The following is a 20,065-nucleotide window of genomic DNA, read 5'->3' as shown; positions in this document are numbered from 1 at the left end:
CTGTTGCCTGTAATCTTAGGGAGCGTTGGACACCCATTTCTTAATTATTTATTTATTTATTAATTATTATTTTTTATTTGACAGAGAGAAAGAGAGAGAGCGAGAGCGAGAGAGAACGAGAACACACAGCAGGGGGAGTGGGAGAGGGAGAAGCAGGCTTCCCGTTGAGCAGGGAGCCAGAGGCAGGGCTCGATCCCAGGACCCTGAGATCATGACCTGAGCTGAAGGCAAACAGACACTTAATGACTGAGTCACCCAGGCGCCCCCCATTTCTTAATTTTAAAAGCAATGGTAAACTTAATGGTCTTTGCAGCTTCTTCTTCTAGGACCTAGAAAGCAAGACTAATACTTTTTATGAACTATCTCAGCGCCAGCCAAAATAATTTTTCCTTCAATATTTTAAAAGTCATATACCAGATATACTTTGAAGAATTCTTGAACTTGTGGTCTTTCAAATCCTTTTTAAAAACCTGAGATTCTGTGACAGGCAAAGTAGGACCAAGAAAAACAATCTTTTTTTTTTTTCCTGTTTAAATCACTAGTAGGATCAAGAAAACTTTTTTTTTTTTCTTTATAAGAAATTAGCTATTTGCATTGCCGGAATCATAAAGTAGCAATTTAACGTTACTGAACTGAGAAACTGACAGAAGGCTAAACAGAACAAAGCATGAACCAACAACTGGGCTACTTTTATTGCTCCTTTTTAGTACCAGCAAGTGTAGTGATATAAAAACTACCATGAAATCAATGACTTTTATTCTTTTTACAAATTATTTTAATTTTCCTCCCATACTATGTCTACATGAAATAATTGCTTTGCAATCACAGACATGATTAAATGTTAAATAAATGTAAAATCTTCAGTTAGGCATCCTTAGATGCCTAGAAGGCTCAGTTTCGTTACTTCTTTTTAAGTACTTCACATTATATTGCTTGGTATTTTCACTGCAGACATAGATTGTACCATACCACATTAATAAATGTTGCATAAGGAGCCAGTTGCTACAATGGCTCCTGATTATACATTCAAAACTACAGACAGACCAATGAAATAGCAGACTGATCATAGTTGGTGCTGCAAGTGCCCATATGTAGGCTGCTAATAACAATACAGTAGATTTTCGGATGCTAACCAAGTAAAGCAGTTCCATGAGACTAGTATCAGAGACTAGTATCATTGCTCTTGCTCCCAGACCAAATTAAAGTTTAGTTCTAATAGTGAAAATAACTTCTCATCCAGAAAATGGCAAATATTTTCACATCTTTCACATCCATTCATTTATTTACTGCATCTTTCTTTGCTCAAAAATAGTTCTATACCATCTTTTGTTATTTTCTTAATCTACTAATAATCTTTATTAACTGACATTTAAACATTTTTCTTAAAAACATGAAACATCCAGCATCCTTAAGATGAGAGCCTATATACTTTTAGCTCAGATCTGATGATATTTCTCTAAAGAGTCTGATTGCTTAGAATTTGCTAATTAGGTGCCTAAGTGGCTGTTTAAACTTTAGACGGAGAAAATGTCAAAAACATATCCCTTTCACATTAAAATGTTCCTTTAACATGTGGAGACTGATATCTGGAAGTGTATATATTTAGCATTAAAGCTCCTGCTACTCAAGGTTAAAGACAGCCCTGTTCGGGTAAATGACAGTACTTGCCCTTCAACTAATAGACCTCAAGCACATTGTATTTCTAAAGATTGCCATCTCTTTTAAAATAAAGCCATCTGCCCCTCACCTCTTAAAATAAACTTGGCTTCCAGTTCTTTTTCTCAAAATTTTTTTGGTGACTGTTCCAATAAAGGAGTTCAAGAACTTGATTTGCTTCATCACTGGGAGAATAAATATAATGAAGGCCCTGTGAAGGCTTGGGGCCACTTTGGCTTTCTGAGGAAGTGTCACATGGCCAAAGGACAGGAATAGAGAGGATACAGAACAAAAGGGGTAAGCACCATGGAAAGTGCTTTCCGTTCTCACAGCACCCAGTGGAGGCAAATGTGATTATTCTCATTTTATAAATGACTTCAGGGCTCAGAGATGAAGTGACCTATCAGAATTCCCACAGCTAATTGGTCGAAGAGCAGAGATTAAGTTCAAGTTTGTTGTGTTCTGAAATCAGAGCCTTTTCTGCGATACCACCTGCTTCAATCGTCCTATTGGAACTCCAGAAAGATTCTGAGTGCATACAGCATTCTCTTATGTAGACACAAGAAAACTAACTTTTAGATTAAAACTGGGGTTAGCCAGAAGATTAAGGAAATTTACAAATTTAATTTTCTGGATAGCTGGAAGTTTTTGTAGAAAGCTTTTGTTTCAATCTTTAATACCCACTTTCTTGCTTTTGGTAAGGGTAGTTATGCTTTAGGTTTTTTTTAAGGACATTTTTCTTCAAGCCCTGATAATGAATCTTTTTTTCCCAAATGTAAAGTCTTGGTTATTAGCTTATTTTCTTCCAATTTTCCCTTTTCTCCTAAAAGTGCACCCCAGAGGAAAAAAATTCTAGTTAATTAGAATTTCTGGTAATCGGGTTTTAAAACTGTTTTGGTAAATGAAAATCAGGTGAAAGCTACCTCCTTGAATTTGAAATTGTTTCTTATTATAGGTTCTTCTTGATGCCAGTGCGTTCCCCTATGTTAGTATGCATTTGAAACTAATGGTCCAATACTCAAAGTGCTCAGATCCTTGATGACCTGGACACCATAAATCCAACAGAGCACATTAGTGGGATGGTCCTTAATTACACAGTTTAGGCTTTGTGTAATCAAATGGTGCAAAGGAACAGCTGAGAACATTAAAATGCCAGCAGGCGTTATAAATCATAGTACTTTCTATAGTCTTTCTTTAACTCATGTGTTTTGTTAAATTGAAAGTAAAAAGAATATTTTTAGTTGAATATCCGTATGTCATTTATAGCCCTTAAAAACATAACATAATGCAACACTATTAGATCATCTTTATTATTTACCTCTTAGTTGTCTAACAGAAATTGCAGTTATCTTTAAACTTTAAGTATAGGAATCATTTTTGTGAGCGAAACAAAATTGAAGTTATCTCTTAGAAAGGTAGACTAAGTAAAAAGGCTATTTCTAAATAAAATTTAGATAAATTGAAGTGGAATCTTACCTATCTAGGACTAACGTGCACCTTAAAAGTTTTCTGTAGAGTTTTAGGTTTAAGGGGGCATAATTTAAGCTGTAGAATCTTCAAATTGTTATAATGGACAGGAAATATATTTTAATGGTGGCTTATTACTTCAAATGATATCTAAATGAGGATAATGAAGACCATCTTCGAAAACAAGCCCAGCAAATGAGATTCATTTTCTTGGAGAATTAAGCAACTTTAAGTAGTAAGCTTTGGCAACTTAGCATAAAACGCGTAGCTTATATTTGCTTCAGGGCTTTGAAGTCTCAAAAATCTAACTAGCACCCATGTTAGCACTCAAGAGAAAATTCTAGGTTAAGAAGTATTACCATCAGCATGTGGCTGGTAATTCAGTATCATTCCAAATGCCCAAAGGAGTAAGAGAAGCCAATCAGAATGGCTTACTGAGCAGGAATTCTGTGTAAGGTCCTGGGAGTCACAGGGCAGGAAACAGGGCATTCTGGGTGAAGGGGAAGGTTCATGCGAAGCAGTGGTGTCCTGAGTCTACAGTCAGTATTTCTTTCCAAATCCAAGTTCAGAAACATCATGTCAATAGCTTAAAGTTGGTTCTGGTGGGTGCATTTATGCCCTGGAAATTGGTGAACATTACAAAGGAGGGCTTCATGTTTTTGGAGAGCTGGCTGTTAAACCTTTACCAGCACAGCACAGATGTAAAGGTACCAAAGCAGCAGAGCTTGAATAGGTACATGGAGCAGGAACTATTTCATTTTGAATGGCAGTTAAGATCTGCCAAGCTAGGAATGCAAATCAAGACAGAAAGGTTGGATGGGGGATGGCTGCCATGCCTGCCTTTGGCTTGGGTCATGATCCCAGGGTACTGGGATCTAGTCCCACATCAGGCTCCTTGCTCAGCAGAAAGCCAGCTTCTCCCTCTGCCTGCCGCTCCCCCTGCTTGTGTTCTCTCTCTCTCCCTGAAAAATAAATAAAATCTTAAAACAAAAATAAAAATAAAAATAAAAATAAAGATTGGATGGTACCTAGATATGGAGGGGCTTCGATGCTTCACTGAGGAGTTTTTGTTCATTTATTATCCTTGTTTAAGACCTAGCATAAAAAAGATGCTACATTTAAAAAGGAGTGACTAAAGCAAGTTTTAAAAAGGGACCATTTATGAGGCATGGACAAGGTTAACGAAGGCTCACAAAGGATGGCCACACACCCCTGAGCTAGCTGCCGCAAGAAGCAAAAGCCAACAAGAAGCCAGGTGGCAAAGGATCCATTGATGAAGTCCATTTGAATCTGATGCCCAAGTACAAAGAAGAGTGGAGAAGGGCAAGATGGCTCTGGAAAGGAATCCCACAGCAAGTGGGGACCACTAAATGTCTTATAATGGAAATGAAGGGCTCATTTGTATAATTTACAAAAATTTATCCATCAGCTATGTTTAAGACAGACTGGAGAGGGAACATGATGGATATAGGGAAACCCATTAAGAAGCACTCCCAATAAGCTAAGTAAGAGGTAATGGAACTGGGATTGTGGTGACAAGAAGAGAGAAGAGCCATATTCAGGAAACAATGGAGGCTTACAAGTAGAGAGGTAACTGTTAGATATTACACTTGACTAAATGTAGAAGTGGGGAGGGAAGAGTTAAAAATAATATCAAGGTATTCAGCCTGTTTGACTTTGAGGATAGTGGTTGCCAAAACAAGTCAGGGGCATGCAAGAGCAAGAATTTACTTTGAAAGTGGGCGAGTTTCCATTTTTGTGATTAGGGGGTTGGAAGAGAAAGGTTAGAGTACACTTTCCTCTAGTCTTCTCCCTGCTAGCCTTCTCCTCTGCAGAAGGCTATGGTATACTCTTACGTACCCATAGCTCATTCTGAATCCTAGAAACCACTGCATCCATTTGACCCTTTGGTGATGTGATCTTAGGGTGAAAATAACCAGCAGGCATTTGGAGTTTGGGAGTGAATTTACAGAAGTTGGATGCCCTTCTCATGAAGGGCTAGTATAGAAGACTTAAGATCTCAAGAGGCATAGAGAGAAAATGAAAGGGCTCAGGTGAACCAGAGATGTACTACCATAAAACACAGTACAAGGTGAAGGTTAACTCTGCACCTTACTGAAAAGTAAGTGATAATCTCCACCATTTCCTTTGATAACTACTTGGTGATAGTGTCTGAATTTAGTTATATGTCAATATAAAGATGGAGCTAAAACAAATTGTTATAGGGACATGCATTAGCAACTCAGTGTTGAAATGATCTCTGCATTATGAACCAAGATAATTGAGATGAGGTAAAAAAGTAGATCTCTCCATGGAGGACAAATCAATAACAACTAGGTTTTATGGTCATTAGTGCCCCAATAAAATTCCTTACCATCTAATCTCTTGGAGGAGATTTAGTGGTAACATCCATTACCTCTTTCATGTTAACACCAGCCAGATGTGGCTAAGTGCAATTTACATAACAGAGATCATGAACAAAAATAATATATCATACATGAAGCATTTGCATGCCAAACAAGTGGGATTTTTAAAGATATCCCCAAACTAGTATTTTAAAAAACTACAACTGTGGGCAACACAGGTGATATTCTATATCGTTTGGCCAGTACCTTAATCAGTGGTTCATCTACAATAAAAGGAAAATGTATTACAAGGGGGGAAATAAGCAATACAGAGCAAATAATGAAAGAAGGTAAACTAAATTAGTAGACATTATGTGCCACTTTCACATACATTATGTCTTTAACTAAGAGTCACACAGAAAATGAAGGAGAGCTTTTCTTCCTAGTGTGCCTTTTAGCTCTAGGAGCTCGGCATCTGCCAGTCCAAACATACCAGGCACTAGCATGACACTCACCCAGCCAAGGCCCCTGAAACCTTGCTTATGTGACTCGTTTCTCCAGACATTCAAGCCTTCTGTCATCTTCCCCCTTCCATGACTAGATTCAGCTCCTTACTTCCAGGCATAATGCACACTCTCCTTTTGTGGAACTTCATACTAATTAGCAATTCTGTTTTCTCTGAAATCCAAGTATACTTTGGAGGAAGGGGCAAAGGAAGGTTTGAGATTAACAGATCTCCCTTTTTTTTCTATTCTAAGCCACACTGGTCTCTCTGTTCCTCAAACCCATCAAGCTCCTTCCAGCGTCCAGGGCTTGGGTTGCAAAGCTCTTCTGCACTCCTGTGCTTAAGTAACTCATTCATTCTTGAAATTTTGACTGAAATGTCATTTCTGTAGGAAGGATTTCTCTTAGTATACTCCATGAAATATTCTCTTCTCTTCTGGCCTTGTGTACTTTTCTTTCACTGGACTTAACATGACCATACTTCCACATTTACTTGTGTGGTAATCGGGTTAATGCTCTTACCCCCAACAGATGGTACCCCCCACATGGGAATGGACCACATTTCATCTGTTTTGCTTGCCACTGTATCACCAGCTCACAGAAAAAGATCTGTTGATATTTGCCAAATGGCTGAAGTGAACAACTGTCATGTTCTAATAAGCACTGTCTCAAGTGCTTTCCCACATATTCACACAGCAACCCTGTGGGTTCATATTATTCCTCCATTCTATAGATGAGAGAGCTTGGGGGGGGTCAAATAAATTGAGGCTTTTAGCCAAGATCACACAGCTGGTATGTAATAGAGTTGAGATTCATACCCAGACGCATCTCATCTGAGCTGTTTTCTTTCCTTTTTGTTGTGGAATTTCCATAGATGATCACTTAATTATTTTCTGTCTTGTTTCTATTCATTCTCTCTCCCCAATGAGTCTCAAAACTCATTTGAGAGGGAAGTAACACCATGTACATTTTTTTTTCATCCCCCACATCACCCTTCTAATAGCACTTGATATTCTACATGCATTTAATGAATACTTTTTGATTAATAACACTTCCTTGGCATTAATACCATAAAAGCATCCCCAAATGAGTTCAACTTTCTTTAATAACCTTTCTAAAACAGTAATGCAGTACATCTCTGATATAATACAGGTTTATAATCAACTCATTTCTACCAAACTATATAGGAAATAATTTTGTAAAATTTTTTTTAGAAAAAGTAGTATGACAAAATGAAATAGATAGGATATGAAAATCCCTTCCTCTTTCATTCACTGACTATTAAGTGCATTTTCTATTTGCCAAGTGTTCTTCTAAGGTGCCAGGGCCCCATTCGAAGTAAGTCATAGTCTTCCCTCACAGAGCTGCTGTTGGTGGTATTAAGGACATGAAAATAAATAATCCTAAATTAAAATGACACATGCTATACTTGAAGTGAGAACAAGGACATGTGGGAAAATCAAAGACATTGTGACTAACTCAGCCTGGAGGAAACCAGAGTAAGTACCTTGTCCTATATATTTATTAACTCTAAATATTAGACCAATTCCTTATCTCAGGTGTTTTTCATTTTTAAAGTGGTGATAATACCTCCCAGAGTTGTGCACTTCTCTCAGCACACTTAGAAAATGCTATTTACTGCCCTAATAGAGTTGCCAGAAGCTTGGTTGTGGTACCAGCTGTCCTCAAGAGCTAAGAGTATAGGTATCTCCAGTTACCTATAAATGCAGTCACCTATCAATGCGGGAACTTTGACTAGGAAGATTAAACAAGACAATGCAAATGAAGTGCTTTGTAAATAACTATCATTTCCAGCTCCAAAAAAATTCATAGAATAATGAGGCGGTTAATGCATTATCTCAATGTTCTCCTTCATGTGTACATGAAAATCTGCTAGCTATAACAGGTAGAGGCTAAGACTCCTTAAGCTTACCCGATTTAGCTCGCCTGGTGACCTTCTCTTGCTTCGTAATCGACCCTGATGCCAAAAGGACTTTTTGTTACACTGCACTGGGTTCTAATCTAGTCCCAACTGGGAGCCTTGCAATTTGGTCCAGAAGCAAAATAATGATGTTACGAAGATGATGATACCAAAAATCAGTAACAATCTTAGCAGCATGATTTACTGAGCACTTACAAGATGTGAACCATTGTTCTAGGCGCTTACAAGCCCCAACAACTTTATTACATAACCCTGGATCCCTCAGAATTGAAGCTTTTGGGTCTGCTAGTTTTGACATGTCTTGAATTCAGTTCCTGTTTGAGGAATGGTAGCTCTGAACCAAATCTGTTCTCTCTGGTTAGAAAATGTGATTATATGAATTACAACTTCAGGGCATTATAATACTTCCAGAGTGAGAAAAGAGAGTAGATACAGAACATAATATAGAAACAAACAAAAATGGCTGTAATGTATTTATCTGTCTGCCTTTTAAAACACATCAGCTGACTTAAGATTTCTTGAATGAGTCAATAGAAATCTCTCTTGGGGTCCACCACAAAGGTGAAAACCATGTGAACTACTGACTTCACAAATATCTAGTCTGAATCTTATTGTCTCTTAAAATCTCTCCACTCGCCTTTGAGTGAGCATCCTTGGAATCAAACACTGTACATTCAGAAAGGTCAGATTTCAATATCTACTAAATGCTCCTATTTGCAAAGTACTTCCCTTGGTCCAGGAACTGTGCAAAGGGCTGTAAACGCATGATCTCACTGAATGAGTCTAATGATTCTATAAGGCAAGTTCTACCATTAACTCTCTTTTACAGATGAGGATACTGAGGTTTAATGAAATCACTCTTGACCACACAGCAAAGATGTAGTTTTGGAACAAATTCCTCCCAACTCTGAGTCCTATCTAGTTATTCACTTTCTGCCCTGCCCTGGGCTATGCATCGAGTAGCACCATGGTAATGACTCACATCGTTCCGATGTATGACTTGCATGTCAGAAAGATCCCTTAAAGCAAAACAATCTTTAGAAGCAAACTCAAGTAGTTTTTAATACTGCTAGCAGTTCTAAGCTCTTGTAAAAAATCACTCAATACTTTTCATTATGAGTCAGCAAAGTAAATTCTGCAAATATCAAAGATACTAACTTTTCTCAAAATTAATCATTTTACTCCTGTCTTTTTTTCTGTGTAACAGAAAGATGCTTTTCAGTTTTTAGAAACCTTCTAAATTTAGACAATGATGTGTAACAATATGCAGTGTGATGGTAATGGTTAGAAGAATGCCATCTTTATGCATTTCTATTCATTAAATTTTTTTTCATTAAATTAAAAAAAATCTTAAATATGATTTAAAACTACGCTGTTAATGAGGCACTTGGGTGGTCTAGTTCACTGAGCATCTGACTCTTGATATTGGCTCAGGTCATGGTCTTGGGGTAGTGGTATCAAGCCCCCGCATTGCACTCTATACTCAGCCAGGAGTCCACTTGCGACTCTCTCCCTCTCCCTCTGGCCCTCCCTCTGTGTGCACACTTACTCTCTCTAAAATAAATAGATCTTTAAAAAATATCCTGCTAATAATGCTAATATACATTTAAAGAATAATTCAATGATGACTGGTTAAATAAAAATCCAAGGTAGATTTCAAAATTTAAATAATAAAATACATCATGTTTTATTCTATATAAACCTCACTTTAATAATGGAATAACAGAATTTTTAGGGCCAGATGGGCTATGAGAGCTAGTCTAGTCGAATTCTTCTGTTTTATAGCTGCAATTAAAGATGAAGAAACATAGACCCGGTACTTTAACAGTGCAAGTTCAGAGTCAGACAGACCCAAGTTCACATCCTTGCACTACCAGTTACCAGCTCTGAAATTGTCATCTACACTCACAGAGCCAGTTCGTGCAAGTGCCCTGCCTAGAAAGCAGGACTGCTATAAACTGGGAATTCAAATAGAAGACTCTTTCCTCTAAAACAGATGTATACTCATTCATTTGTTTGACAAATATTGAGTACACACTACTAGTTGTATAACCTTGGGCAAGTTACTTATTTTGTGCCTTAGTTTCCTGCACTGTAAAGTGGGTATCCATATTAGAGTTTTTGCAAGGATTAACTGAGTTGATACATATGAGATGGATGAGATGGTTCCTGACACAGTGGAAAGGCACATAATTTTGGATATCATTACCTTTCCCCTACCATTACTATATTTAGTAATATAGTGGGGATATAATTCAGGAGCCCTATGTAATATTTTCCTCCCAATTACTAAAGCATCTTTTTTCCACAGAATGAATCTCTCACTCCATTGTCTCTCCTGAAGGTATAACCATTTGTAAGCTTCTTTACTAGGGTTCTACTTTGACAGTGCTATCCTTCATGCATGAAGAGAAAAACATCTCACCAGCATCTGCCTACATACTTCGTGTTTTTCTCTGAGATGTCTTTGAAGACACTCAGGGTTTTTTTTTGTTTTTGTTTTTGTTTTTTAACCTGGTCTCCCAGGTAAGAAATGATGAGTTTGTGAGTATGTGAGGAAGTTGGCTGGGATTCCAGAGATAGATTGTTCCCAAAGGACATAGCAGAACTAACTAGTCCTTTGGGGGTTTTAAACCTTACACGTAGTCCTCACTGCATAGAACCATAATGAGCTGAAGAACAAACAGAGAAATCTAGTTAATTGCCACCCCAGTGTCTTTAGTGCATCTATCATGGTTGGATGAATTACTGTGGATTCCATCAGTGTTCAAGAAACTCTCAGGACATACACCGAAGTCCTACGTAACTATCACTCATGAACTTGGAAATCAGAGAATTGTGAAGATGAAAAGAACCTTGAATGGTCATGGAGCTTCTCGGTTTTGCTTCTCACAAGGAAACATTACTCTATCCCAGAGAAGTGAGAAGTGAGATCTTTAAGACCTTGAGAGAAGGCTCTTTACAAAGCTCATTTTGATAAATAAGTCTTATTACTGAAAACAAAAACATAAACTTGTCAGTATGGAATCTGCCTCCCCTGTTTGTGTATATGTGTGTGCACGTATGTTTGTACATACACACAAAGTTAAAATATCCCTGCCAAACAGAACCAAAAAAACCATGCCACTATTTCTTCTCTTTTGTAAGCAGAAGACCCTCAGTTCTTGCTAGTGTTCTGGGATATCTCATTTTCTTATCCTCGCCAACACTCTCCTATAAACCCTTCCCAGCTTGTTACAAGTATTTTTTTTAAGCTTCTAAGGTCAGGTTAAGGTAAGATATTAGAGAGAGAGAGTCTGATTGGTCCTTTGGTGTCTGGGAAACCCAGCTTAAATTTCCCTGCATGATACACTTTAATTGATACATCCCAGATCCTCGCTCTCCTTAGTAACCCAATGCTAGAGTGCTGAGTCACTGTCATATTACCTGTTCTGTCACCACAGTCCAGGAAGCAGGCTTGGCGCAAACCGGGAGTCTCAGGTCTCATCCCAGATCCAGTCTTATGCTAGATGTATGACCTTACATAAATTCAACTTACACTAGGAAAGTGAGAGTTGCAATCCTTCTTCTTTTACAGTGGAACCTTAGAAATGTATTAAGTGACTTGCCCAAGGTCACACGGAACCTGTCCGAGGCTCTGGTCCCTTAGTTATTGAAAAAAGAGAGAAAGAATGATACTTGGTGTCTCAGAATGTTATGCAGCAAATGAAATACATATTTAAGAACTCTGCAAAAAGTGAAGTTCTAAAACATGAAGCACTATTCCCTTTCTTTGTCAATGAAGCCCATCTTCTCCTTATGCAGCATGTGCTGTTAAAGGTTCCTTACAACTGACCTTCATTCTCTTTCTAGCTTCCTCTACAGCTTGCTGGAGACACTGAATTTTAACCAGTTTAGAGGGGTCTACCCTCTCGTAAGCAAGCATCTCACTCATTTGTGTTCAGTATGACTAGATTTAAAATTGTCTCCTGCCAACCACTTGTGCTCCTGGTGAAAGCCTGTTCTGTGAATTAACCCTAAGGTTTTTTTTTTTTTTTAAAGATTTTATTTATTTATTTGTTATAGAGAGAGAGAGAGAGAGAGAGAGAGCATGAGCACAGGCAGACAGAGTGGTAGGCAGAGGCAGAGGGAGAAGCAGGCTCCCCACTGAGCAAGGAGCCGGATGTGGGACTCGATCCCAGGACGCTGGGATCATGACCTGAGCCGAAGGCAGCCGCTTAACCAACTGAGTCACCCAGGCGTCCCAACCCTAAGGTTTTTAAATGCCTTTGCTGATGTCCAAAATCTGAATTAAGGCTCCTGCTTCTGTTCTTTTGTAGCTCACACTTTCACCACCACAGCACACTTTGTTGCACTCACCACCCCTTTCTGTAACCCCTAATGGACTTGAAGTCAGTTGAGGGCAGATCCAGTGTCTTTTAGAGCAGGGTTTCTCAAAACCTTGATACTATCAACACTGGACCAAACAATTGTTGTGGGCGAACTGTCCTATGCATTTTAGGATGTTTATCAGCATCTCTGGTTTACACCCACTGGATGCCAGTAGCATCCTCCACCTTCAGTTGTGACGACTACCAGAAATGTCTCCAAATATTGCCAAGTTTCTCCTGGGGAGTGGGGGTGGGGCAAAATTACCCCCAGTTGAAAAATCCCGGTTCTTGATCCAGCAGTCTGCCTTTTACACTACATAAATATTTGTAGAAGAATACATGACTGATGGAAACAAAATGCTTCTGATGGATTTAATGTACAAGCTGCAGAAAAATCAAGCTAATTTCTTTTGGTTTTAGTACCTCCTATAATGCCTGGCACACAGCTGGAGCTCAGTATATATTCATTGGGTGAACAAGTGTTCCAAGATCATAAACAGCTTCCTGTATCCCAGGTAAAATTATTTCCCTCAAGAAGACCCAGGTGAAGTGATAGGGAACTGTCACATTAGGGGGAGAAAATTTTTAAAGGAACAAAAAATTTTCTTAGCTGTGGGATTAGGAGCCAGAAAAAAATACCTTGCAGAAAAGAGCATCATGGCTATGTTCCCCCAGACCTTTGGCTCTCCATCTAATCATGGCATTTAGGGCAGAAATAAAATTCCTTGCAGTGGTATTGCTAGAAACATCTAGCATTCCTGCATCCTTTAAAACAACTTAGGGACATGAAGCATCAGGAGGGTTGCAGGACATCTAGAAGGTCACACATTCAGTCATTAGTGTCAGAGCTGGGGAATGAGCCTATGCCTTCCTGACTCCCTGTACAGTACTTGATTACAGTGATTATTATGGATGCAAATTAAGACTTATTACTATTATGAAATAACAATGCAGGTTAATGATATTCTTTATTGCCATGCTAACATTTTTTCTAGAGGGGAAAATTATAGGCATGAAACCAATTAAGCAACCTTTCTTTCTTTGCAAAGTTTTTTAGTGTTCCTAAATGAAGATTCTCTCTTTGTGCTTACTGCTTAATAGTGCAAACTGATTTTTTGTCTCCTAGGTCTTACTGAGATGGATGCTAATACTGGTACTGCCTTTTTTTCCTGTATGAATTGAAAATGACTATGCTAATACATTATCTCTACAAAGGGCAGTCATAAATAGGAAGAGCAAATATTTTGAAATGAATATTTAATGGGCATTCTCCTATAGAGGTGATGCATTGTTGGAAATGCCTCCCTTGGAAATCTTTGTGAGCCAAAGTCTTGCAATTGCCCTGTCCTGGATACCAGTGAGGGACAGCTCTCCTCTCATGATTGAAATGGTGGCTCCAGAAAACAATGGCAGATTAATTTACGTATCCCCCAAACTTTACAGTTGGCCTTCACTCCCAGTTCTACAAAATACAAAAAACCTTTCGTGTAGAAGGATGTCATGTCACATGTATATTGTTATTGTAACTATGGGAACCAAAAAATGCCACCAGTGTGTCTGTTTCATACACAAATGAGGGGACAGCTGTGGAGTCCACATGTCTGCCAGGGGTATAATAGATGTGAGGTAGGATGGCCTGGCTCAGAAAATTACAACTCATTTATATTAATCAGAGCTTTCAAATAGCATTCCAAACCCTTGGCCATAAGGAGTGTAAACGGAAGGCAATAAGCCACTGTAAAAGCAGTTTCATTCCATAGCTTTCAAATCCAAGTGTGGTTAAGTCGATGCAGCAGCGTCTCAAGTCCAAGTTGACAGAACTTGGTTGTGTAGCACTGAAAGCTGAAGCTTAGTTTCTTTGCATGTCAGGTATGATTTTTAGTCCAGTAAGTGTAATAGTTCCATCCAGGTTAAATGTTTGTTCGTTATGTTATGGAAGCACAGCTGCCACAAACCCTTTAGCAGTTTCACTGAGAAAGTTAGTCCTCTCAGCTCTATCCACACAACACTATCCTGTTACAAAAGAGAAAACTTCAGGCTGGCAGGGTTATGAAACATCTAAGATAAGCCAGCTAGCACTAGATAGTAGCTTCCTTATCAACCAATGAGTAATATTGCTAATAATATCCTACCTTTGCTAGACCTTTTGAAAATATCCAAAAGGTAAAAAATAAAATAATATGTAACCCAAATGTTTCTCTTTAAAAAGTGTAACATAAAATAGCATATATTTTAATTGTTGAATAATATGCATAACAGTTCTATAGGTGCCATTGGTCCAGAAATACACACTATATTTTTTCTTACATATTGTAAATGCAATGTCAACTATTTATTATGCATTTGTCTATGTTTTAAGACTTAGAGGTCATACCCTGTAATATATCTATAAAGTAGGCAGATGGTAATATGCTAAAATAAAAAATTTAGAAAGCAAACGTTGGTTAAGATTTCTAGAGCGAATGATTCCCTTGGATAGTAACTTTTGAATTGTATAGATAGGATTTTTGTCTCCATTCTATAGTTTAAGGCAAAAATAAGAGAGGATACATGTTTTCCCGACTTCATCTATATAATTATATTCTCACCCTGAATAAAATATTAATCAAAGCTCTATTCATGAGTCAAAGAAACTTCCATTGTTCCCAGAAGCCAAAATATGATTCTAAAATGGAATTTGCTTTATCTCCTGACTGGCTTAACCCCAAATAGATATTCAGCATAATAATTTTGAGAAATTAAATATAATATTTAAGTAACCTTACATTAGTGTTCAAGTGAATCATTCAAAGAACTATTATTTTGTAGCTGAAAATAAATTTTAAGAAAGCATTATGAAAGTTTAGTAAAAAGTGACATGCAGATCCTATAATTTACTATATTTATTTATGGTACATGGCTTATTTATGGTGGCATAAAAAGCCCACCATTCTATGTATTTATAGTCATACCCAACTAACTTGGAAAGTAGCAATAGAACTCTACAGAGACAGATTTTCTTTACGTACCTACCAGTTTTTTCCCATGAGTGTCACTGCTTTAGGATATGTGGTAATTGCTCCAGCAGTTCAGGTCAAGAAACTAGCCTTTAGCAGGGCCTAACTGGAGAGAGATCAATGGCTGAGTTTTCCAGATACTATGCAGAGCTACATGTATTATCGTTCAGGGCCACAGTCTGCAGTTAGATCTGGTCTATGATTTTATTTAGCACAGTGATTTCTCAAAACAATAAGTACTTTATTACTTTTATTTACCAAGGAATGCGCTCTAATCTTCCGTTATAAGAATTGCAGAATAAAGATTTCACATAGGCAGGATAATAACCAGAGTTTTCACAAATGTGAGGCTGTGGTTATTTTAAAGTTAGCTAGTTTGTTTCAACAATACCTAGATACAGGACAGTAAAATGGTTTATAGCCTGGTTTAGAAAAGTCAATTATTTTATAGTTAACCCTTAAGTCCATAATGAGGACAGAATCTCAGGTTTCTATCATGTTAGTGTTTATTATAATGATTTGTTACTTTCTGACTTCTTGATAGCTTTAAGACACCAAATGTAATTTTGGCTACCACATTTTCGTACTTAAACTTGACTCAATTCACGTCTCCCCTCCTGGAAAAATACTGCCTTATGTGTAAAAGTCACTGAACCGCAAAAATAACTTAAAGGAAACACATAAAATAGCAGACTAACATCTGTTGTGCACCCCTCCCCTGCAAACACTAAGAGCACAAAACAATGTTGTCTTTTGAGGGGGGGCGGTATTTTAATGTCCCTTTCAGTGAATATATAGAAGACAGGGGCAAGCACTGTCTAGTGAATAGGTTCTTTTTCCCTTCAACAGTATTTCAGACTGACAAAAGAAGAGGCCAAGGGGGCTGGCTTGTCAGTAGGTATAATCCCAGGGCTCACGTGCAGCCCACACCACCGGCCTTTTGTTTGGTGGTCACACTTCTCCAGGAGGTAAGCTGTGCAGTGGTCCGATTAGCTAATGTTAGACAAAGCAAAATTTCCCTAGTTTGGGGTCCAATGCATGACTGCCTCCCATTCATTGTTTGGTCCTCTGACCCGAAAACCTCTCATGATGGTTTCATTATCTTCAGTTCTGCAAGTTTGATGCCTTAACAACTAAAATAATTTTGATTGAACAGTAAATATTCTTCACATCAGTCCACTGCAGCTCTTTTTCCCATTTGTCTATCTCTGAGGATGGAGAGCAAATGTGAGCAGGGGGTAAAATTACAAAAAGAAAAAGAAAAACTCTTAAAGTTAAAAGGTCAATTCAATAATCACCTCAAACCACCAGAAGTGGATTAAAGTTACTGCCTGTTTCATATAAACATTTTCCTCACTATCCAGCTCAGAACATCCAGCTTGAATGTTGCACAAAAATACTCCGCCAGGTAAAGAGCAAGTAGTACTTTGAGCTTTCAACACAATAGCACTCAGAGAATTTGGCTCTTGAATAAAGGTGTCAGCAAGCCATGGAATTCCTAAACAGAAAAACTCACACTGCGCCTTTATTCCATTTTCTTAAGGTCTATTGTTAACTAAAGACTCCTTGTCTTTTCAAATTCCTTCAATGTGAATGGATGAGGCCAGACATCTGCCAGGATTCGCTCACATTTGCATGCAAATCAGAGACTTTGGGACACACATGGCCAAGGAACCAACAACACCACTTTTACTCTAGACTTATACTGATCAAAGTGTCTTCCTTAACTTTGAACATCTCTAGTCCCAGCTCTTAAAAAAAGAAGTAATGAGCACATATTATATTATTTAGACCGTGGCAGCAAAGCATACTGCAAAACAGAACAACATATTGTCTTTCAGAAAATTCTACAAGCAAAAGCCCAAATCAGCAATACCTGTTCCCTCACTTAACCCGGCTTTTCCTTTATTATGTAGGTCTGGAAATGAAAATGCTAACGGTGATATAAGATTTAGGGAAGGATCCATTTTCTTGGACTCTTGGTCTTTGCCTGTGTAGTTCAAGTGTGTAGTTCAAAAGCCTCAAAACTATTCACACCCTGCCATTCATTAGTTCATTCGTTCATTCATTCACTCATTCCCAGGCACTGTACTTGGCCCTGGGTCTACAGCGGTGAACCCAACAGACAAGATTCCCCTCTCCCAGCTCAGCTACCACCGCCGAGTGTCCCACTCCGCGTAGGTACCTCGACTCCTTCGGAAGGGCCCCGGGACGGGTTTTCCACCAGTCCTGGGTGCGTGGCTCCGCTCCCGTGGTGGGATCTTTCTACACCACCCCAGCCTGCCAAGGCAGGGAAGCTGCCGCGGGAGGCGGTCGCGACAGGGTCCCGGGGAACGCCGAGTCAGGGGCTGCCCACACCCCTCTCCACACAGCACAAAGGACACTCGCTGGCAAACTTTCCTTGTTCCGACCCCGGCCGAGCGGGGAACTCAGCACCGGCTCGGTTCCCGGAGCAGACGGAGGCTTCCCTGACATTTCGGCATCCCTGGCAAAGCCTCCTGAGTTAATTCTTCCGAATGCTCTTTCATTACTCTCAACGCTTTGTGAATTGCATTCCTTGACCCTTTCTTTATCGCCAAGACTACCGCCAAGAAATCCCTCCTCTTACCTCTTCCCACTACCTGCCACCTTCCCTTCCCATCTCTTGGCTCTCTTTCCACCTCCCCAGCCCCCCTTTACGCGCTCCTCTCCGGCCCCGGCTGCCTCACCGGTTCACATCCCAGCAGCCAGCCCCTCCTTCCTTTGGATCCCCGGGCATCACCCTCCCTCGCCTCGGTCCCTGAAATTCAGCGGGCTTGTCTCCTGTCACTGCCTTTTGCCCATTTCTGTCTGGCCTTCATTCCCAACTATCGCTGTACCCCACCACTGTGGGGTTTTTGGGGAGGGGGTGGTGAGAGGGTAGGGAGAGGCTTACTAGATTCCCGTTTCCCCGACTTGGTCATTTCCCCCAGCTCCATGAGCCGCGCCCCCTAGTCCCCCGTAGGCCCGCGATCTTATCCCGCCGTTCCCCAGACCGTCTCGGTCTGCCAAGTTTGCCTCGACTTCCCCTAGCTGCAGCCCAAACCTCACGCCACCGCCCGGCTAGGGGAGCGCACTTACCCCGAGGCCCGGCTGGCGGGGGTGTGGGGTGCGCACGGACCCGCCGCGGCAGCAGGAGGAGGAGAACGACGGGCTGAGCGGCGCCTCCCTCCCAGCCCGCAGCGCGCACTGGCTCCTTGGGGGGTTCCCAGCAGATCACCAAGACAGGAGGAGAGGCAAAGACACGAGCAACAGCTGCTGCGCGGGCCTAGGCTCAATCCGACTCTCGGGGGTCGGGCAGAGGCAGTCAGGATTGGGAAGGAGGGTTGGAGAAGTAGGGTGCAGAGGGTGAGGCAGAGAGCGGCCAGGTCCCGAGGAAGGCACCCGGAGCAAGTAGGGATGCCACCGCGCGGATTCCGCCGCCTGGGTTAACGCCACCAGCCCCTCTCCCCAACCGGAGGGCGCTGCGGGCGCTGGCGCACGGGCCTCGCCTAGCTCCCCCGCTCGCTGCCGGCGCCCTCGGTGCGCCCCGCTTTGTGCTCCCCGCAGCCGGCGTGCACCTGGTGTAAGCAAAAGCGGTCAGCTGATGGGCTGCGCGCCGATTGGCTGCTCGGCGGTCTCCTCCCCTCCCGCCCGCCCCCTTTCCCGGCCTCCCCCTCCCGGCCTCCCGCCCTCGGCTCAGCCCGGTGCTGGGGCACCATCTGTAGCCCGCCCAACAAAGGCACAGCACCATGGGTCTCGGGTGGCCTGGCCGCCCTGCGCCGCCGCGACCGCCGCAGGGAGCAGTGGGCCGCCGCTTTTTGTTTAGGGGACGACAGGCTGCGGCTGGGTTATAGAGGCAAAGCATACCGCCGTTTCCCAGCAAAAGACATACCAAAAAAAAAAAAAAAAAAAAAAAAAGGACCTACCTAGGTACAAAGGGGCCCAATCTCTGCATAACATAGAACTTGGGCTCAGAGGCTAAAAATCACGCAAAAATCAACCCAAGAGAGAGCCAAGTTTCAGTATGAAATCTGACCTTTGTCTTAAAATGCATGGCGATTACTTGGAAAGCAGCTCTGCTCACCACTATACCACCAACGCAGCACTCATGGTGATCACTTGGGTTGTGTGTTTGCATATCTAGGTGGCTGTGGAACTGGCTCATGCCCTTGTGGGAAGTGGTATTTGCGGACATTTAAATGAATGGTGAAGCCACTTCTGATTTAGGGAGGCTTCAGAAAAAAACGATTGCAAAACTTTGTAATTACAGCTTTCCCATTTGTTAGGTGTGAAAGTGTGTTCAGACAACCGGAAGATTGGGAATGCAGTCTATTCAAAGTGGAGGGTGTCTGAGAGCAAAAGGTGGAAATGGGTTTTTGGAAACCGCCCATGAACCTGAATCTCAACTTCCAGTGACCAGTTTAGAAGCAGGCTGGAGAGAAGCCTTTGGTACTTTTCACTGGAATCTGCTAGACAATTATTAACCCCTCATTACTGAACAGCTTCAGGCAAGAGTGTGGTGACATTTCCTCACGATGTCCAAGCTTAGAATTTTTGGAGAATTTGGAAGGATACATTATTGCAGAATCATCTTTGGAATTCCTTGAAGACATAGTGTAAATTTAATAACAGTAATCTTCTATCTTGGTCTCTATAGTGTTTCTTTTTTTTTTAAATATTTTTATTTATTTTATTTGAGAGAGAGACAGTGAGAGAGAGCATGAGTGAGGAGAAGATCAGAGAGAGAAGCAGACTCCCCATGGAGCTGGGAGCCCGATGCGGGAC

General features: G+C 40.6%; 1 protein-coding gene across 1 annotated transcript in view; it reads right to left on the bottom strand.

Annotated features, from left to right (window-relative positions):
- Nucleotides 1-18,701, bottom strand: part of LOC111144344 (leucine rich repeat neuronal 1) — a 36,841-nt gene extending 18,140 nt beyond the window's left edge. Inside the window, exon 1 of the mRNA XM_022498601.1 lies at nt 18,380-18,701. The gene's annotated coding sequence lies outside the window, so the exon portion shown is untranslated. The remainder of the gene's footprint in view (nt 1-18,379) is intronic.
- Nucleotides 18,702-20,065: the final 1,364 nt, after the last annotated feature.

Source organism: Enhydra lutris, unplaced genomic scaffold, assembly GCF_002288905.1.
Source record: "Enhydra lutris kenyoni isolate GAN:26980312 unplaced genomic scaffold, ASM228890v2 scaffoldscaffold10, whole genome shotgun sequence".
Lineage (NCBI taxonomy): Eukaryota > Metazoa > Chordata > Mammalia > Carnivora > Mustelidae > Enhydra > Enhydra lutris.
Note: the sequence above shows the minus strand (reverse complement) of the source record. Positions and strands in the feature narration are given on the sequence as shown.